Raw genomic sequence first — 18,276 nt, forward strand, 5'->3', positions numbered from 1 at the left:
TATAGAGAGATGTGACAGAAGCCTCATACACCCACCTTTATTTTATAAAAATTGTAAAATGAATTTTCTGCTACTGTCTTTCCATTACCAGTTCCAGTTTAGATGTTAGCATTTTAAAGAAGCAAGTGCAGGACTATCACTTTTTTTCTTTAAAAAATATTTACAAACAAGGAAAAACTTTTTCCTGTTGCCAGATACAGGTCCAGGAAAAACACGATTCCTTGAGAAGTTTTAGAAGGAATTGGGACCAGAGCCATAGTAAAGTGAGTATGGTGCTTGCTTTGCACTCAGATTTGATTCCTAGCACCCGACATGGTCCGCTGAGCACCACCAGGAGTGATCTCTGAGCACAGAGTCAGGGGATGAGCATTGCAAGTGTGTTCCCACCTCACCTTCAACAGAAGAACTTTTAGGAGGGAATTAAATACATAGCTGGTATATAAACTCTTCCTCTGTCTACAACTTGATTAATGTCAGTAAATTAGAATAAGAAACAGTAGCACTGTAGCACTGTCCTCCCTTTGTTTATCCATTTGCTCGAGCAGGCCCAGTAACATTGTGAGACTTGTTGTTACTGTGTTTGGCATATAGAATACATCATGGGTAGATTGCCAGGCTTTGCCCTGCGGGCGAGATAACTCTCCATAGCTTGCCGGGCTCTCCAAGAGGGGTGGAGGAATCGAACATGGGTCGGCCCAGTTGGCCGCGTACAGGGCAAACCACCTACTCTCTGTGCTATCGCTCAAGCCCCTATAAAGGAAAAAGCTTATGTAAACAAAAGGACAGGAATTAAATGAAGCATTTTGTGGAAATAGATGTCCTTTGATGTTAATAAATATCAAGGTGAAATTAAATGTGACTCCATATGGGATATTCTATTCCATTCCATTATTTATTTTTTTTATTTATTTATGGTTTGGGGGTCACACCAGGTGGTCTCAGGGCTTACTCCTGGTTCTGCTCTCAGTGATCACACTCAGCAAAACTATGGGACCATATGAGATCTTGGATATTGAATGCAGGTCAGTATTATGTGAGACAAGCATCCTTATTGCAGTTCAATCTGCCTGGTCCCAGTATGTTCTTTTCAATCCCTATCGAACAACAGTCAGAAGATATTAATAATATAGAAACTGGCAAATGAGGAAATAAGAGCATTCTGAGAAATAAGAAAGATGATGATGGATTTGAAACTGCAATTTACTTCTCAAGGAGGAAGAGCAAAGAAGCAATGCTCAAAATTAAACTATAACAGTCTGCTTCAGTTATTCAACAGAATAATTATTAGTTCTTAAAGAATTATCCTTTCCTGTTATTTTTATTTTGCTAAATCTTTCCACTCCATTCATCTCAATTTTAACTCTTCTGTTTGCAGAGTAAAATCTGATTATTGAAAATAGATGGACTTGATAGAACATTCAGAATAGAAGGGAATCTTGGATATGATATCTAATTTTCACAATGTCCTTGATGTCATTAATAGGCAAAAGAGGAAACTGAAGCACATAGAGGTAAATTTGGACTTGATAAAAAAAATCACACATATTAGTACAGAGCCTGGAAATGAGCCTCCTCTAATTCTATACCTAACTTTCCAAACCAGCTATTTTTGATGCAATGCAAAGTCTTTTTTAAAACACCTTAAAATAGCTTAATTTTCAACCTTTTTTTAAACTGAAGTTGCAACAATTTAGTTCTTAATATAGGCAAAGGAACAGAGGCAACAAAACAAATTGCAGAATGGATTGAAATTCCATCACAGTTGATGGTAATTTGTTTTGCAGTCTGAAGTTAATCCTGGAATAGGAGTTGATGGACTTTTAATTAAGCAACAAACATCTATACATTTGTGAGTTTGTCAATTTATGTTTAGGAGAGTCTGATTTGAAAAACAATAATTGCAACAATCTAGGCTTTTGGTTATATTTGAGCAACTCCTTGCCCTCCTTTATTTTTCCTCTTATTGTTAGAATTCTCTTTACCCTAAAATTATATTTTAAAAAGGAAAGATAGGCATTCTAGGCGTTGCTATTTAATGTAATGTAAAATAGTTATTTAAGCTGCTTTTAATGTTAATTTTACATTTTATTGAAGTTTTGCCCAATTTTCAGCCTACCTTTATTAAAAATGAATGTCTGTGTCCTATGGCTTAAAATCCAGATTTCTCAGACAGAAACTGACATTTTATTACATCCGGCAAATGTGATGTTTCCAATGTCTTGATCTTATCCCAATGAGCTCACAAATCAGGAAGTGAGAACACCTAGATCACAAATAACAGAAAATAAGTGACAAATATTGAGGTGAATAAAAGCTGTTCAAACCTCCTTCTTCTTCCCACACACCACAACTGGGAATCTGGGTAAGAGAACACAATGAGTAGTACTGGGACTGAAAAACATCAAAGTGGGAACTCAAGTTCAAAATGTTCAGCATTCAATTTTGTTTCATTTCGAAGTTATAGTCCATGTGACTTTGTTTTCCCTCTCTAGTGAGCATTAATGCTACTGTGCCATATGCCACTGTTTGGAGCCATATCTCCCTTAGTTATCCTTTAATTGGCTTGACCTATGGGAAGGATGGCTTGCAACCAAGCTAATTACATAAATCCACTCCAGGCACTACAAATTTTACTATAGACAGTTCTTTTGGGAATATAAAAAGCAAAGAACAATTTATTCAAAGTTTCAAAGCTCTTCATTCTTTTTATATATCAAAAGCACACATTTTACAGCATGACAAATGATAACGTCTTTGCCTATAAATTGAATTTTCCCTGCATGTTAAAAAATAAAGATTAAAAAAATTTTTACTTAGCAAGGATAAAAGGCAATATTAATTCAAGGAACTCTGATAGAAGAACAATGATTGGAGTCTTGGTCAGCTTAAAACATTATCAAAGTGGTATGAAAAACAAAGTCAAAATAGAAAATCCATACATTAAAAATAATCAAGAAGTCATGTTTCAAAAATAAATTAAAAATTCACACAAATCAATAGTTGCATGTTTAATGCCTGAAATCATATTTTTTTGGTCTCAGGTCATAATATATTTTTTGATACAGCTATTATGCACATTTTATAGAGTGATGGCTAATTTTTATATACGTTGGGGACACTAAATAATATCTCTTAAATATTTTTAACTGTGAAAATCCCTCGATATATCTAAAGCTAAGAATTTTAAGCATGCTTGATATTTCTCATTTTAGCAGACCTATGATGAAAAATAGTTAAATATAAGGAAAAATATAAATTTTACATGCTTAATAAATGAATATTTAAATTATATTCCATGAACTTTTTATATATGTCCTGTAAGATTTCTTCTTAAACATGCCATTATATTAAATAAAATGTAACTTTCAAAATAAAACTCTTTTGGTCGGAAAAGACAAAAATCTCTAGTAGACTACATTATTTAAAAATAAAAATTTATTTTCAAAATAATCAGTGTATTTATTGCTGAATAAAGTACTCTGACACTGCTTCAGTGCTTTAACTAAATATATTTCATGTTTATATTCTAATAAAATGTATATTCTTTACTTAATAAGCTCATGTTTTCAAAAAAAAAGAGGAGTGTTTGTGACAATTTTTCAAAGAAGAAAAAGGGTTAGGTATAGACTTCCACTTTACTTTCAGAAGATCAACTTTGTGGACTTATAGCCAAAGTGCTATTATTTAAGAATATCTTACCTAAGATATATAAACAATATGTAATAAAACACTGTTCATTTGTAAAAGTCCTATCATGTCAAGGGACTTGGCAATGAAATTTAAAATGTGGTATTTAACTAAGAAAAAATAAATTTTGATGAAAATAATACCCTTGGTAAGCAGCTTTGTGCTGAAGGAAATCTAATTCCTTAACCTCTGACTCTGTTTAACCCAAAGGTTAACTCTGCTTACCTTGATCTTTCCTGTCCTCCTACCATGATCACTCATTTTGTTACTGCTATTTTGATTTTGTCCACAGCAGAGCATGGCAAGCTACCCGTGGCATATCCAATATGCGAAAAACAGTAACAATAACGGGCCTCATTCCCCTGACCCTGAAAGAGCCTTCAATATGGAAAACATTGGGAAAGACGAGTAAAGAGAGGCTGCTAAAATATTAGTGCTGAAATGAATGGAGATGTTAATGGCGCCTGCTCGAGTAAATTGATGAACAAAGGGATGTCAGTGATGCAGTGACACAGTGAATTTGATTTTGTAAGAATTTATATGAAACCAAAAATATGAAAATTTGGAAATGTTTCCATGATTATTCTGATATTTATGTTTATATTATGTAGTTTTAGATGAAAATATGTGTTCTTTATTATGTGGACCAGTCTTTCTATTGTGAGGTGATTTCTCACTGTTGCCAAGAACTGAGCTTCTATAAGATCCAGCAGTTCAACTTCTTGGAAAATACCCATAATGCCCCAAAACACAGCACGTAAAATTAATTTGCACTCTTATATTCATTGCAGCACTATTGACAATAGCCTAAATCAGGAAACAACCCAACTGTCCAAAGAACAGATGACTGGATAAAGGTAAAGGTAAAGGTAAAGGCCCTCCCGTTGATCTTCGATTTGCTTGAGCGGGCCCAGTAACGTCTCCATTGGAGACTTTGTTGTTACTGTGTTTGGCATATCGAATACGTCACGGGGAGCTTGCCAGGCTCTGCCGTGTGGGCGAGATACTCTCGGTAGCTTGCCGGGCTCTCCGAGAGGGGCAGAGGAATCGAACTTGGGTCGGCCATGTTGGATGCGTGCAAGGCAAACGCCCTACCGCTGTGCTATCGCTCCACCCTGGACTGGAGGTGGGCTAGAGCGATAGCACAGCGGTGGGCGTTTGCCTTGCACGCAGCCAAAATGGCCGACTGGATAAAGAAACTATAGAATATTACTTGACCATAAGAAAGATAAAACCATACTATTTGAAAGTATGTGGGTATATCTAAAGAGTTTCTGCTGACTGGAGTTAGTCAGTAGAAGAGAGACCTATGCAGAATCATCTGTCTCATGTGCAATATAAAAAGAAACATAGGGGGGAAGTAACAAATGCCCAACAGCAATAGAATCAAAGAACATGAGAACTAGTCTTGAGTAGAAACCTTGCCACTGAAGTGGGATGGAGGGATGGGGAGCAGAATAAGACAGGAAAAAGAACACACTGACAATGGTGGAGGGAAAATGTGTTCAACCTGGAGGAGGTCGGGGTGTTACAAGGTGGTAAAGTGTATGCATTAAACCATATCAGTAGCAGTTTTGTAAACCATGGTGTCTAACATTTATTAAAAAAAAAAAAGCCTGTCTTAGAGTCAGGCCGGTGAATGGGAAGAAAACTAGGGACATTGGTGGACAGAAATGGAAACTAGTGATGCAATTAGTGTGGTAACAATATATGCCTGAAACCTAATCTTGAATAATGTAATAATTCACAAACTACATTTAGTAAATAATGAAACAGCACCATATTTATTATACAGAGGGCTAGATTAAGATATTGAAAATGGAAACTTTACACTAAAATTCAAGAATGAGAAAAAAAACAACAAACTATTGTATCACTTAGGCTTATTTGTATCTGTGCACTCAGATGCATGTCTGTATACATTATTCTTTAATGTGCTATGAGCTTTCAAAATCAAACATCTTTATTAAGTGGGTGCAATGCCACCAGCAGGTTAACCTATACCCATGGGGTGGGTGCATCAGCAACCTGATATGTCCTCAGACTTTCTGATACCCCAGAACTGCCACTGTGACTCTGGCCAAACCCCAACAACTCGGGATCAAGTTTCCTAAGAAATTAGATGGCCAAAAGTAGATATATGGGAGCTGCACCCACAAACTACCTCTTTCTCAGCTATATAAGCTCATTTATCAGCCTTGCTTAAGAGACCCATAACTAAATCTCGAAAGAGATCAAAAGCGGCAGTTGATCTCAGACCTATGCGAGTCTGAAAAGACCAGGGTAAATCAGAAGGTGACAGATCAGCCTGATGACCGCCCAAGCAGAGCCCCCAGCAGCTGCTTGCTCCCACAATCGAAAATCACAGTCATGCCCCCAGCTGGACTCCAAAAAACCTACTCCAGTCTTACCTTTCCAATAAAATTGCTGAACACCCTGAACAAAAACGATGACCTCCTAGTACCTGTACTGGAAACCATAATACCCAAACAGAGAAAGAAGAAAAGTATCTGCCAGAAAGACAGGATGAGGGCAGGGGGCAAAAGGGGGGTTGTTGGGAGATGATAGGTGGGAAATGGAGGACATTGGTGGTGTGAAACGTACTGCTGGAGAGATGAGTGTTAAATCATTGAAAGACTGAAACCCAATCATGAACAGCTTTACAATGATCTATTTAACGGATATCCATCATTATATTTTTTAAAAAGAAAGAAAACATAAGTGCAAAAGAGGGCCATGGAGATAGTGTGGTGTTTGTGCCCAACCCCCAGTTTGATCTCTGTTACCATCTGCTCCCCCAGGAATGGAGTGTAGCTCTGGAAGCACCTACAGGGACTGGTCTCAGTGGTTCCCAGCACCACAAAACTGTAGTGGCACCACAGTCTTGGCTTCACCTTAAGCCACCAGCACTGCTTGGGATGTTCTTTCATGATCTTTTGTGTTTCCTTTATTTCTTCATCTTCTTTTTTTTTCGTTTGAGATTGGGTAATTATTCCTGACTCTGCACTCAGAAATTATTTCTGGCAGTACTCAGGGAGAAACAAATGGGATGCCAAGGATAGAACCTGGGTCAGCTAGCAAGTGCCCTACCCACTCTACTATCTCTACAGCTCCCACTGCCAAGACTTTTACTGAAATTAACAATGATCTATCTATTATTTATCATTTAAAAGAAATTTATACTTTATTATTTGATCCCTAGAATTTCTTCCTCTTGGGACAGAGAGAGAGAGAGCAGGGGATTAATGTGCTTAACTGCCTAGCTGGTGGGTAAACTTGATTCGATTCCAAAAACTGTGCGGTCCTCCAAGCCCTGCTGGAAGTGATTCCTAAGCACAGAAAACCAAAGTATCCTCTCAGAAATACTAGATGTGGCCTTGACCTACCCCAGTGTGTTCTGTTTTGTTTTGTTTGGGGGGAGGCAAACCCAGCAGTGGTCAGTGCTTACTCCTGCCTCTGTGCCAGGAGATCACTCTCAGTAATGCTTATGAGATGATAGGGATCAAACTGGGGTGTTGCATGTAAAGCAAACAATTTAATACTTATGCTATCTCTAAAAATTACTGAACTATGTCAACAGAAGCATGTAAGAATTGACTATTAGGGGCTTGAGCGATAGCACAGCAGATAGGGCATTTGCCTTGCACACAGCCAACCCGGGTTTGATTCCCAGCATCCCATACAGTCCCCTGAGCACCTCCAGAGTAATTCCTGAGTGCAAAGTCAGAAGTAAACTCTGTGCATCGATGGGTGTGGCCGGAAAAGAAAAAAAAATAGAATTGACTATTAGTTTAAATTGCTTTGCACAGTCTCTTTAATTCTATATTTTGTTTTTTTTCAATTTTCTGAGTATATGTGTGTGACTTTTGGTGGGCGGGGGGAGAAAAATAGTATACAATTTAATTCCCTGTATAATTCTAAAACCTTTATATCTTATGGCCATATATAATTTTTCAAATATATATTAATTCTTGTTTTGATTTTTACTTTCTGGAGGGTGGATGAGGGCCATACCCATCTGTGCTCAAGGCTTACTCCTGGCTCTGGAGTCAGGGGTCACCCTCGTGTACTCAGGTGTGCACATTGAGTGCCGGGCATCCAACCTGTGTCAGTAGCAGGCAAAGCAAACACCCCAGTGCCGTACTATTTCTCTGACCCAAATATATAATAGTTTTAATGGTACTTTACTCTCTGGATACTATAGATAGTGGTAAACTTAATATGAGCAATCCAATAATCTGTTTCATATATACTAATTTATTGTTTCAGAAAATATTTTCTGTCACTCTCTCCTTTAAGATTGTGCAAGGATCATTTGTGGAATATAAAACAACATAAGATGAGACTGACACCTAAGGACAGCAGATACACGGGACAGGTAGATTGTTCCATAGCTGGAAGCCTGCCTCATGAGCAAAGGGGAGAAGGCAGCTGGAATAGAGAAGGGATCGCTAAGAAAAAGATGGCTGGAGGAATTGGTTGAGATAGGAGATGTGTGCAGAAAGTGGATAAAGGACCAAGCATGATAACCTCTTAGTGTCTGTATTGCAAACCATAATGCCCAAAAATAGAGAGAGATTATGGGGAATCATGTCTGCCATGGAGGCAGCTGGAGGCTGGCAAAGGGGGATATATCGGGGATATTGGTAGTGGGGAATGTGCACTGGTGGAGGGATGGGTGTTTGATAATTGTGAGATTGTAACCCAAACATGAAAACTTGTAACTATCTCATGGTGAGTCAATAAAATAAAAAAAAATTTGTGCACGGAGGGCTGGAGTGATAGTACAGCGGGTAGGGAGTTTGCTTTGCACATGGTTGACCCATTTTCAATCCCCGGCATCCAATTTGGTCCCCCAAGTACCACCAAGAGTGATTCCTGAGTGCAGAGCCAGGAGTAACCTCTGAGCATTACTGGGTGTGACCCAAAAACCAAAAAAAAAAAAAAATAGATTGTACATGAATGTCTAGGTGTATATATGTGAATATGAATTGTTATGCATATATCAGGTTGCTATGAATGTAGTTATATATTTATATCTTTGTCTATGTATACCTGAAAGAAGTGCTTTTACCTAATGTTATAACTCTGTTTTTATTTGAAGAGAAGATTGTAAGAGTCATAAATTTCTATATGTTGAATATGTGATGTAAAAAATAAAATTAAAAGATAATTTGAAAGAAAGAAAAACAAAATGAAGAGCTTATTATCTTCTTAGTCTTTATTGGTTATTGCTAAATTTGTTCTGAAAATGTGTCTTTCTTACTTCCACAGGTATAGAGGATACATATAGCCATGTTCAACAAACTGGAGATATTATTTCCCAACCTCCTTTATAGATAGGGACAACTTGCTAAATTCTCAGCAGTGCTTATTGGGGTGTATACTACTCACAGGTTAATAAAACAAAAAAAATTGGAAGCTTTTCAGCACAGAGTTACTGTCACTGTCCTCCCATTGTTCATCGATTTGCTCAAGCGGGCCCAGTAACGTCTCCATTTTGAGACTTGTTGTTACTGTGTTTTGGCATATTGAATACATCAAGGGCAGCTTTCCAGTCTTCGCCATGTGGGCAAGATACTCTCAGTAGCTTGCCGGGCTCTCCGAGAGGGACGGAGGAATCGAACCCGGCTCGACTAGGCTGGCTGCGCACAAGGCAAATGCCCTACCGCTGTGCTATCAGCACAGAGTATATGTAATAAACACACACGCATATCTCTCTTCATAAATTCTGTATGTATAAAGTTTAAATGTCATAAACCACAAAGATAAAATTAATACCTAGAAATAAAAAAATTAAACAAGCAAAAACAATTTCAAATATGTCAGAAAATGATCATTACATTCCAGTGAAAATGTATGAACTGAACCTAAATCTACTTAAAGATGACTTAGTAGCTTGGATAGAGAAAAACAGGTTCTCAGAATCTACAGCCAAGCAGTAATTTTCTTATGACTTTCCCTAATCTATTATTCGTTTTGCGGGTCACTACCATTCTAAATGTGGATGATTGTGTGATCCATATTAGGAAACTTATATACTAACTCCCTAGGTGATTTTTTTTCACACGTACAGAATTTAATTGTGGTTCAGTGGCTGCACTATTACTCAAAACTATTAAGGTTAATCACATTTTTGCTATAATGAATGTCAAACATACAGGTGACAATGACAGACAATTAAAATTACAAAGATTTTTTTCTTAGCATTCTTTTTGTGTAGCTAAATAATTGTTTACAAGGAGAAAATTTCTCATTGTGAGTGCAGTCAGGAGTAAGCCCTGAGCACCACATGGTATGACCCCCCCCCAAAAAAAAAAAACTAAACCAGCCAGTTTTCTTGAAAATTCCAAGACATTAGAGGATAAAGTGTACCTATCATCCACAATTAAATTAAGATGTTTTAATAATACCTAACCTCACACTTCCCCAAAACCTATATCACATTTAGATAGTCACTTAAACACATGGGATTTAAAAGAGATGTCTAAATTCCTGTTGGTTCCAGAGTAAAGAGAGGAGAAAAAAATGGAGGGGTGCAGGGGAGAAGAGACCCACAGGTAGCAATGGGGCTGGTTGTGGGGGAGAGCTGGGGCCAAGGAGACTCAAATACACTAGCGGTGTAAGGGAGCAGTGCAGCTAAATATCCAAACCAAAATGTCAACAACACTAAAATCATCAGATCCAAACTTCTAAACAGCCAAACTTTATTTAAAAGGTGCTTTCCAAGGTGCATTTGGGGAATGGGGTGTGGGGAGGGAAGCTGGAACAGAGGGAGAGAAGTTCACACTGTTGACGAATGAGTGCTAGAACACAGTTATGTCCAAGATGCTTTAATAAACTCGAAAACGCACACAAACACTTGCAGCTTCCTTTCCTTAGAAAGAGCTAGGATTTAGTTTTTGGTTTGTTTTCTTTGTTCCATATTTAAGTAGTGATTTCTTGTCTTAACACACCCCAGGCTATCCCAGGCACTGTCCTCTGAGAATTTACCTTTGTATTCCTCAAATACTAATATTAAACTTTCATGAATAATGGTACATCAATTACAACATAGAAATGAAGAAAAGAAACAAAGGGAAAGAGGAAAATAGAAAGTAATAAGATTATTAGAATAATAATCAAGTAACATAGAATTCTATATAGAGAAAGGTACATGAATAAACATGAAGATACTATTTAAAACCAGTGCAATTTAACTTCCTAAATATATTTCAACATTTAAAACCTAAGAAATATTGGAGCCACAGTGATAGTACCAAAGTAAAGACACTTGATTTGTACGCAATTGACCTGACTCTGGTTTAATCCCTAGCACTAATATGGTCCCCTGACCACTGCCAGGAGTGACCCCTGAGTACAAATACAGGAAGAAGCCCTGAGCACTTTTGGGTGTGATCTCCCAAATTTTTTAGTTAAAACATTTTAAATAAATGTCTGTAATATCAAAAGAAATTTGTACAAGGCAAAATATCCACGTTATAATTATTGTAAAAAACGAATTAAAAATAACTTCTCTAAACATAGTCAGCAGACCAAATGAGAATATTTAAAAATATCAAAGAAAAGATTAATTAATTTCAACTAATGGATTGAAAAGAAATACAAATGTAATCAACAAAACACGATTCATCTGCACAACACTACTTATATTTTCTGTAGTTTTTTTTTAAACCTTTTTATTGGATAACTCTGAGATAGACCCTTACAAAGCTGTTCATGATTAGGTTTCAGTCACACAGTGTTCCAATACCCATCTCTACACCAGTGTAGATTTCCCAGTATAGTGTCCCCAGGTTCCCTCCCATCACCCTCCCACCCTCAACCCTCTGCCTACCTCTACAGCAGGCACTTTCCTTCTCTCTCTCTCTTTCTCTCTCTCTCCCCTTCCTCCTCCCTCATTCCCTTTCTTCTCTCTTTCTCCCTTCCTCCTCCCTCTTTCCCTTCCTTCTCTCTCTCCCTTCCTTCTCCCTCTCTCTCCCTCCCTCCTCTCTCCCTTCCTTCTCCCTCTCTCTCCCTCCCTCCTCTCTCCCTTCCTTCTCCCTCTCTCTCCCTCCCTCCTCTCTCTCTCTCTCTCTCTCTCTCTCTCTCTCTCTCTCTCTCTCTTTCTCTCTCTCTCTCTCCTTTTGGGCATTGTGCATTGCAATATTGATACTGAAAGGTTATCAAGAATATCCCTTTATCTACTTTCAACATACAGTTCTTGTCCAACATGATCATTCCCAGCTATTGCATTCCCAGCTATTGATCATTCCCAGCTATTATTGTCACATCGGTCTCTTCTTTATCTTACCAGGAGGACTGGTCAATGGTTGGATATAACCACAAGTATGTGTGGGCCAGAGGGTAGGTAAGGGTTTTGTTGTTGTTGTTGTTGTTGTTTTTTAACAAGTACCTAAAGCTGTTTTTTTTAAGAGAAAAAGAACATATAAACAGTTGGAATATTGTAAAAAATATATAAAAAATTTACTATAATACTATCCAAATTTAAAATGTATATAATTTTCTATACATTTTTCACAATATTATCAAGAAGATTTCTAAACTTTTCCTAAGAAAATAATAAGTACTAAAATTAAATTGTAGAATGTTAATGTGTTGTAGTGTATAAGTTAAAATAATCTTGAGAAACCTGTAAATTTGATTAATTTGATCATATTGTACATTATGATAATATATGCAATGAAATTATATTGAACCATAAAATGTGATTCTGTAAAAATAATTTCTTAATTATCTGTCAAATGTAATTTTGATTTAAGATACAGCTTTGGGCTTAGGCACTAAAACATCACCTTATAATTCAATTAACCATGACACAGTAGTATAGTAGTACATGAAAAGGCTGGATGGTTGCTATGTTGTTCCTTACCAGAAAAGATTCGTTTAGATTCAGTGTTCACTACTGCAAAGCTAAACTGTGTTTCTTTTTCTACCTTTATCATCAGCATTTAAGTGCTCCATGCTATAGAATGCAACCAAAGTGTCTTAGTTAAAAGGTAATGTTGCATTAGACTATAAATTCATATCTCTTAATTTTATAGACTGGTGATTATTTGTTGTATTTTGTATCTATTTCCATTTGTGTTACAAAACAATTTTAATGGAAATGAAAACATGTCTATACTATTACAGCAGATAAAAATAGTCTATTGGCACCTGCCTCCACTTCCACAGTAAGTGCCAGCCCAACTAGTTGCCGCCCCTGTCAACAGGTCTGTACCTGATTTGGTGCCCCCTCCCACCCAGACCCGTGCCCTTGAATGCCAGCAGCCGGGACCCAGGCCTGGGCCACCTGCTTCCACTTCTGCAGTGAGAGCCAGATGAACTAGTCACCTCCTCAAAAGTGGGCATGGCCTTCTGTGTGGTGGCTGCAGTTATAGTTCCCACCCCTAGAACTCCGGACTCATATCCCAACCTTCATTACCTAATCCTGTGGAAAACATCCTGGCTGCTCAAGCATAATAGGACTATAAACCACCAACCTACTCCCATTCAACAAAATACCAGTGTACCCCAGAAGCTGTACAAGCCCAATATAAAAGAGGACCTCCTCCAATGCCTCACTTGTTGCCTATCATAAACCACAGACTAACGTCTGGGAGGAAGGACATATTGTAGAAGGGGAGAAGGGTGACCAACATTGACCTTATTCAGAATCCTTTCCCACAATAAGAGGGAACAGTGCTAGTGGACTTCAAGGTTTTACCTCTATACAACCACAACAGCATGAAGAAACAGCGCAAATCTCCACTATGAGGAGAGGATGAAGAAAAGAGTCCTGAATCCTCAACAGGATCTACCCACAAATATGAGCTCTCTGATAAAGATTGCGATATAAAATGCGGAGGATGTTCAAGGAATTCAAAGAATCAATGGAACAGATATCCAGAAAATTAAAGGAAGAAATGATAGAAACAGTGGAATGGATAGCCGAGAAAGTACAGGAAGAAATGAAAGGAGAAATAAGAAAGCTACAAAAAAAAATGCCACAAAAAAAGGATTCAGCAGATGAAATTAAAAACTCACTAGGTGCCCTCAACAGTAGAATGACTACAACCAAAGACAGGATCAGTGAGCTTGAAAATGATCAACAGAAATCCTATAGGGAACAATAAACAATGGGAAAAGACCTCAAAATAGTTCTACAGAGAATCAGAGACCGAGGGGATGATGCCAAGAGGAACAACATTAGAATCATCAGAGTACCAGAAGAACAGGGAGACAATCCCAATGAAAAAGCCACAGTGAAAGAAATCATTGCTGAAAAGTTCCCAGAGTTAAAGAATGCAGACATCCAGATCCAAGGGGCCAGAAGGGCGCCAGTTAAAAGAGACCCTAATAAAAATACTCCAAGGCATATCATACACAGAATGATGGATTCTGTGTACAGAGACAAAATACTGCAAACAGCAAGGTCAAAGAAGGAAATCACATACAAAGGAGCACCCCTTAAATTTACAGCAGACCTATCAGAGGAAACACTCCAAGCCCGGAGACAATGGTGGGATATAGTGAAAAAACTCAATGAACTGAATGCCTCACCATGAATACTTTATCCAGCTAAACTCTCACTCAAATTTGATGGAACGATACACCATTTTATAGATAAACAACATCTCAGGAACTTCATAGACTCCAAACCAAACCTGAAAGAAGGATTAAAGGGGCTCCTGTAAGAGAAAAAGAAAAACACTTATAAGCACAACCAGCCTCTACAGAAAGATAGCACAAAACCCATGACAATAATCTCTCTCAATGTCAATGGTCTAAATGCACCAATCAAGGGACACAGAGTGGCAAAATGGATCCAGAAACTAAAACCAACATTCTGCTGTCTACAAGAAACTCATCTGAACAGTAGTCAGAACAAACACAGACTCAAAGTTAAAGGATGGGAAATCATCCTGCAAGCAAACAGCTCCTTCAAAATGTCTGGGGTGGCCATACTATTATCCGACAACAAAGATTTCAGGTTAAAAAAGATTAGAAGGGACAGCGAAGGCCATTTTCTATTTATCAAGGGATATGTACAATAGAAAGAAATCTCTCTCTTTTTTTTTTTTTTTTGCTTTTTGGGTCACACCCAGCGATGCACAGAGGTTACTCCTGGCTCGTCACTCAGGAATTACTCCTGGCAGTGCTTGGGGGAACATATGTGATGCTGAGAATCGAAACCAGTTCAGCCACGTGCAAGGCAAACACCCTAACTGCTGTGCTATCACTCCAGCCCCAGAAATCACACTCTTAAATGTATACGCACCTAATGAAGAACCAGCTAAATACTTAAAACAAGTGCTAACAGATATTAAGGAGGACATTGCTAGCAATACAATAGTAGCTGAAGACTTCAACATCGCCTTATCACTTCTGGATAGATCAACAAGAACAAAACTCAGCAAGAAAATAATGGCTTTGAAGGAAGAAATACAAAAGAGAGGGCTATTAGAACTATACAGGGCTTTACACCTCAAAAAAAAAAAAAGAGAATACACATCCTTTTCCAGTGCACAGAGAACATTTTCCAAAATAGACCATGTGGTAGGCCACAAAACATACCTCAATAGAATCAGGAAGATAGAAGTAGTATTAACCATCTTTTCAGATCATGATACACTTAAGATAGAAGCGAATCACTCAAAGACACTGAGAAACAAATCAAAAACCTGAAAATTAAACTCAATGTTGAACAATGAGTGGATCAGGAAGGAAGTAAAGGACGAAATCAAAAGATACCTGGAAACAAATGAGAATGAACGCATGAGCTACCAGAACCTATGGGAAACAGCTAAAGTCATGTTAAGAGTAAAATTCATAGTGTTGCAAGCATTCATAAGAAAAGAAGAAAGAGTCTACATAGATAACCTGACCTCACAGCTCAAAATCTTAGAAAAAGACCAACAAATGGAACGCAAAGTTGGCCAAAGAAAGAAATAATAAAACTTAGAGCAGAAATTAACGACATGGAAACCAAATAAATAAATAAATAAATAAATATACAGAAAGTCAATGAAACCAAGAGCTGGTTCTTTGAGAAAATAAATAAGATTGATAAAAAACTAGCAACACTCACAAAGAAAGAAACAGAACCCTAATAAACCGAATCAGAAATGAAAAAGGAGATATCAAAACAGAAACAAATGAAATTCAAAAGATCATCAGAGACTATTTTGAGAGTCCGTATGCCACAAAACAAGAGAACCTAGAAAAAAATGGATAAATTCCTGGATTCCTATAATCTCCCAAGAATGAACCAAGAAGACTTGGGATACCTGAAGAGAACCATTCATATCAAGGAAATTGAAACTGTAATCAAAAGTCTTCACAAAAAGAAAAGCCCAGGCTCAGATGGATTCACTAGTGAATTCTTCCAAACATTTAAAAACCTGTTGCCAGTTCTTCTGGAGCTTTTCCAGGAAATTGAAAAAATAGGAACTCTCCCATACAGCTTCTATGAAGCACATATCTCCCTAATACCAAAAGCAAACAAAGACACCACCAACAAAAAAAAAAATATAGGCCAACATCCTTGTTGAACACAGAAGCGAAGATCCTCAACAAAATATAACCAAATAGAATCCAACAACTCATCAAAAAGATCATACACCACAACCAAGTGGGACTCATCCCAGGGATGCAAGGATGGTTTAACATTTGGAAATCAATCAACATAATCCATCATATCAACAAAAGTAAAGATTGCAAACCATATGATCATATTAATAGACGCACAGAAAGCTTTTGACAAGATCCAGCACCCATTTATATGAAAACTTTCACCGAAATGGATTTTGAAGGAACTTTACTCAAGGTAGTCAAAGCCATCTACGACAAACCCATGGCAAGCATTTTCTCAATGGGGAAAAACTAAGGACCTTCCCTCTAAGATCAGGGACAAGACAAGGATGCCCACTATCACCACTTCTGTGAATATAGTACTGGAAGTATTTGCAATAGCGATTAGGCAAGAAAAAGACATTAAAGGCATCCAGATAGGAAAGGAAGAAATCAAGTTCTCACTATTCGCAGATGATATGATACTATATCACAAGAATTGTAAATCCTCTACCAAGAAACTCCTAGAAACAATAAGCCTGTACAGTAAAGTTTCAGACTATAAAATTAATGCCCCGAAGTCCATGGCCTTCCTATATACAAATAATGAGAGAGAGGAAAGTGACATGAAAAAAAAAACAATTCCATTCACAATTGTGCCCCAGAAAATCAAATATCTCAGAATCAGCCTAACCAAAGAGGTAAAGGAACTCTACAATGAAAAGTACAAAACACTATGAAATAAAAGAGGACACCAGGAAATGGAAACATATCCCCTGCTCAAGGATAGGAAGAATTAACATTGTCAAAATGGCAATACTAACCAAAGCATTATACAGATTCAATGTGATCCCTATAAGGATAGCTATAAAGTTCTTCAAAGAAATAGATCAAGCACTCCTGAAATTCATACGGAACAACAAATGCCTACAAAAAGCTAAGCAATTCTTGGGGAAAAGACTTGAAGAGGCATTACCCTCTCCAACCTCAGACTCTACTGCTAAGCCGTAATCATTAAACCAGCATGGTACTGGAATAAAGGCAGGATCGCAGACCAATGGAACAGGGTGGAATATCCTTACACACAACCCCAAATGTATGAACATCTAATCTTTGATAACGAAGCAAGAATGTGAAGTGGAACAAGGAAAGCCTCTTCAACAAATGGTGCTGGTATAACTGGACAACCTCATGCAAAAATATGGGCTTAGACTCGACCTAACACCATGCACAGAAGTCAGATCAAAATAGATTAAAGATCTCAACATCAGGCCAAAATCTATAAGGTACATTGAAGAAAAGGTTGGCAAAACCCACAACAAAATTGAGGCTAACAGTATCTTCAAAGACGACACTCCACTGACCAACCAAGTTGAAACAGATAAACAAATGGGACTATCTTAAATTAAGAAGCTTCTGCACCTCAAAAGATATAGTGACCAGAATACAAAACAATCTGCAGAATGGGAAAGAATATTCACCCAATAACCATCTGATCAGAGGTTGATATCAAGAATATACAATGCAGTGGTTGAACTCGACAAGAAGAAAACATCCAACCCCATCAAAAAATGGGGTGATGAAATGAACAGAAACTTTCTTAAAGAGGAAATGCAAATGGCTAAAAGGCACATGAGAAAATGCTCTACATCACTAATCATCAGGGAGATGCAGATCAAAACAACAATGAGATATCATCTCACACCACAGAGACTGGCCCACAACCAAATAACAAAAGCAACTGGTGTTGGCGTGGATGAGGTGAGAAAGGGACTCCTTCACTGCTGGTGGGAATGCTGACTGGTTCAGCCCTTTTGGAAAACAGTATGGACAATTCTCAAAAAATTAGCAATTGAGCTCTCATTTGACCCAGCAACACCCCTCCTGGGAATATATCCTAGAGAGGTAAAAAAGTACAGTCGAAATGACATCTGCTTGTCTACGTCCATTGTTGCACTGTTTACAATAGCCAAAATCTGGAAAAAAAAAAACGGGTGCCTTAGAACAGATGACTAGTTAAAGGAACTTTAGTAC

The sequence above is a fragment of the Sorex fumeus genome, unplaced genomic scaffold, assembly GCF_029834395.1.
Source record: "Sorex fumeus unplaced genomic scaffold, SorFum_2.1 ptg000054l, whole genome shotgun sequence".
Classification (NCBI taxonomy): Eukaryota; Metazoa; Chordata; class Mammalia; order Eulipotyphla; family Soricidae; genus Sorex; species Sorex fumeus.